We start from the raw sequence: 4,287 nt of genomic DNA, 5'->3' as shown, positions 1-4,287 counted from the left end.
GCTGAAATCCATCATCCTATCCTCTTGAGCATTGAAAAGTTGATGCACATCTTCAACCAATTTGTCATAGTTGGCCTCCAGGTTGTTTTTGTCTTCTGTCAGATGGTGAATAGTCAGTGAATATTATCCAGGTTATCCTTCCTCCTATCACTCCTGCTGTTTGAATACAACTCCAATAGCTTCAACAGAGCATTCTGCATTGTAGGAGGCCACTCTGGGTCAACCCATTGAACAAAACCACAGTTCTCATTTCCCTGCAACATCAACAACATCATCTGTCACTTTCTTTCTCATAATATACCACTTATACTACTTATACAACAGAATTTGACCTACTGGCAGCCTCCACTCACACTATATATACTAAAGAATAACACACCAGATGCACTACAAATCCCTAGGCATTTAAAAACAGTATAAACAATGCACAATTAAATCTATCAAGTGACACTTTGATCAACTGACATTGTGCAATTAAAGAAAGACCAGACTAAACAATGCACTCCTAACAAAGCTCTCTGTCAATTAAGTACTGATGATACACAGAAAGGAGTGACCAGACTAAACAATGCACTACTAAACAATTAAGTACTAACAGCCTACTGCAATGATTGTAACTAGCACTAATTACTAGCTTGCTAATGAGCATCAGAAACAATAAACAATGACTGCATCGACTACTGTAATAACTACTGCAATCCTCCTCTCAGCAATAACTATCTGCACTAATAACTATTTCAACAATTAGACTACTGCAATCATTGTTACCTTCTTTGAACAGGCTAAGAACCTCCTGCCAGTGTGAAATGCCTCGAATGCAACCCTCCTCTCAGCTGGCAGACGGTGGTGCTCGCACAGGACTGGGGGTGTTGTCTCAATGCCCATGTAGTCTAGGTCTTCAATGCTAGCAGGGATCTAAGGAGCAAGATGAACAAAGATAACCTAGTCAAATCCCCAATCCCCCAACAATCACAGAACAAACCCTAACCCTAACCATAGCTCGAACTACGCACCTGGAACTGCATTCCGCCGGAGGAGGAGGAGTCGACGTACACAAGGCTGGACTGAGAGTCACTGCTTTCATCTTCGAAGACCATGGCGCTACGGCGGCGGAGGAGAAACGCGCGGCGGCTGGCGGCGGAGACAGAGGGGGGCGAGGCACAACGAGCGGGGTGAGAGAGAGCGGCTCAGACGGGTTCATCCTAGTCAGCGAGCGGCGCGGGCCGATTCGGCCAGCATGTCGCCTGACATGTGGGCCCGACCTGTCAGAATTACTGTCAATATGCGTTTATACGCACCCCTGACCGTATTGCACCACCTAGGCCCTAAGTTGGTATTGAATTGCAAAACTTTTGAGTAGTGGTACCAATCCGTGAGTAGGTGCGCAAGTGTGGTACTAACATGCAATTAACTCGTATTTTTGAAACAGGAGACACATGGCCGTATTTTTGTCCAATTTAGGTAGCGTTATAATAAGGGTATCTATTCGTGAAACAGTAGAAATGGTATATTTTTATTTGGTAATAATAAGTAAAAAATGTTACATGTTTGTGTTTTCAGAGGACCAATAATATTTCCGATCCAAAGGCCAAAGCCAATCTTTATTAAGATAGGGAAAGAGATTTTACATGTACAAGCAGGCATAGCCAGTACAAGGCCTCAGGTTACCTGACAAGTGCAAGCACGGCTCTGGCCAAGGCAACAACCTACCTGGACTAGGCAGGTTTCGCCTGCAGGCTAACTAAAAGGCCATGGTGGTGGCTGGTGGCGGTGGGGAAGCAACCAGCCGCCCACCAGGCTCTCAGGTCCTCAATGAGGCCTTGGATTTCCAGATAGCAGACGTGCAGCCATAATATATTTTGGAGTAAAAGATACTGCAAATTCACGCGGTGAGACCGTGAGACCAGAGTTCTGGCAAGAGGGCTCAGAATTCTATTCTGCCAGGCAACCATGTAAACTCCCAACAGACATTCCTCCGTGACAACTAATTATACCGAGACTGGAGACCCGCGACGACGCCGGGTCGGTCTTCCTGACATGTGCCTGCCGGAGCCGTCATATAGGGCTAGAGCAACCATGATTCAGACAAGGACTCGTCGGGTGCTTTACAAACTTCTGTACAAGATACACCCCGGAGTAGCATCACATCAATTCTAAAGTTTTTGCCCAATGTCAAGTGAAAAAGTAATTTATAAGCACCAAGACATTCTTTATCATAAATTAATTCAAGCACATACTAGTTAGGACTGGGAGAAGCACCACCTTTACTCTTGACGAAGTTTTACACCTTTGTAAATACAGTAGATGATTTGATGGCATCAGTTCCACAAGTTATACACCTATTTCTTCTCTCAGTGGGGACTGATGGCTGGCGAGTCTTTGGAGATTCCTCAGAATGGGGATGATTGGCAGTAGGCACATGGTATGTCTTTCTTCCTTGCAAAGTTGTGGAAAATGCTTCCAAGTCAATAAGACTTCAGGATTTTGCAAAACAGGAGTCTATGCTCCAGTGGAGGGATTTCCTGTTCTTAAAGGGCTGCACCCGCACATGTATTGCACAGATGGTGGCTTTAGATTGGGCTTGATCAACCGGTGAGTTTTCTCAAGCACCTCATATTCTCTAGGAAGTATCACATGAAATTAACAAAGCAAGGGTTTTCTAACTTGTTATTTGCACTTCTGGAGGCTGTTCTGTGGTGTGTTATGTTTGAGAAAATTGTCTCCTCTTTTTTTCAAGTAGAGTGTTCACGTATTCTTACACGGTTTTTATCAGGTGATGCTGGAATTGACAAGCTGCTAGATTTGGCCGAGGAGCAGCTGTTTGTTTCACTCCCCGTTTTCGATGGCTGATGATACCAAGTTCCTCCTTTTGGTTCTCCTCTTGAGCTGCTCAACATTGTGTTTTACTACAGAGCAATATATCCAGTGCCTAAGGTCTGTACTACAATCAGTGATTGATCTCAACGGTGTACTCAAATCCTCTTGGAACTTTGAAAATGGCACCGTCGGTTTCATATGCCGCTTTACTGGTGTGGAATGCTGGCACCCCGACGAGAATAGGGTTCTCTCTCTGCGAATCGGCAACCTAGGACTTCAAGGCGCATTTCCTCAGGGTCTATAGAACTGTTCAAGCATGACTGGCCTGGACCTGTCAAATAACAATTTTTCAGGGCCGATCCCTTCTGACATTTTACAGCAGGTGCAGCAGCTGTCGCCTCTGGATCTTTCGTACAATAGCTTTTCAGGATCAATCCCACAGAGTATCTCAAATATGACATATCTGAATCTCCTCAACCTCCAACATAACCAACTCAACGGTCAAATTCCATCGCAATTCGATTTGCTTACTCGGTTATCGACGTTCAATGTTGCGGAGAACTGTTTATCCGGGCCTATTCCTCCTTCTCTATTAAGGTTTCCTGCTTCGAACTTTGATGATAACCAAGGGCTTTGCGGTGCACTGTTGGATGATTGTCCCCGCTCCAGGAGATGTAGATCGGTACAAATCAGGCTGCACAGGCTCAATGATCAGTCGAGCATCGGAGCGGCCGTCGGATTCGTCGTGGGGTTTGTGGTGGCCTTCTACTTCCCGCACTGCTTCGTTTGCTCCGAGAGGCTCCATGCCTACGTCATCCGCATATGATTCACTTGTTGTTATGAAACTGTGTCTGGCATAGCTTCCGGAGGCCAAATGAGCACTTCCGATAGTAAATCTTTTTTTGTTTGTTCCCTGCAGTAACGATTTTCTTAATTCACATGATATGTATGTCTGGCAACTAGCAACTGCCGGTGCTTGTTAATGCACATTTCAACTCTTCTAGAAAGATGCGAGGCATCAACTGGCAGTGATTATTTATGTACTCTGCACTTCTGTCGTGCTTTTCTCCCCATTTCCGTGCTTTGCCCTTCTTATTCGCATGCATACTGATCGTCTTCGTGCTGGCAGGATGTCCCAAGAGAGTACTCCTGAAAGGCTTTGCCGACCAAGCCGGATACCTTCCCGTGTTCCGGTGAACATTCTACGGAGACCCGAGGCTCTTGATGTCGGGTTTGGTGTCTCTGTTGTGTGCCATCAACAGAGCAGATTCGTTTTTGTGTAAGCTCGCTTCTTTCAGTTTCGTTTTCTATTATTGTGGAGAACCTGATGCATGGATTGGATTTGTGGTGGCCATCTATTCTTCCTGACTGGTTCGTGTCCCGTGCCCATGATCTATATATCTATGTCGACAGCTTGTCAGCCAGGGATGCAAGGATGTGTAGAATGTCACACCAAAAACAGAGGATGTG

General features: G+C 45.4%; 1 pseudogene; it reads left to right on the top strand.

Moving 5' to 3' along the window:
• Positions 1–2,601: 2,601 nt before the first annotated feature.
• On the top strand, positions 2,602–3,800 carry LOC109743025 (probable inactive receptor kinase At1g27190; annotated as a pseudogene).
• The last annotated feature ends 487 nt before the right edge of the window (positions 3,801–4,287 follow it).

The sequence above is a fragment of the Aegilops tauschii genome, chromosome 3, assembly GCF_002575655.3.
Source record: "Aegilops tauschii subsp. strangulata cultivar AL8/78 chromosome 3, Aet v6.0, whole genome shotgun sequence".
Lineage (NCBI taxonomy): Eukaryota > Viridiplantae > Streptophyta > Magnoliopsida > Poales > Poaceae > Aegilops > Aegilops tauschii.
Note: the sequence above shows the minus strand (reverse complement) of the source record. Positions and strands in the feature narration are given on the sequence as shown.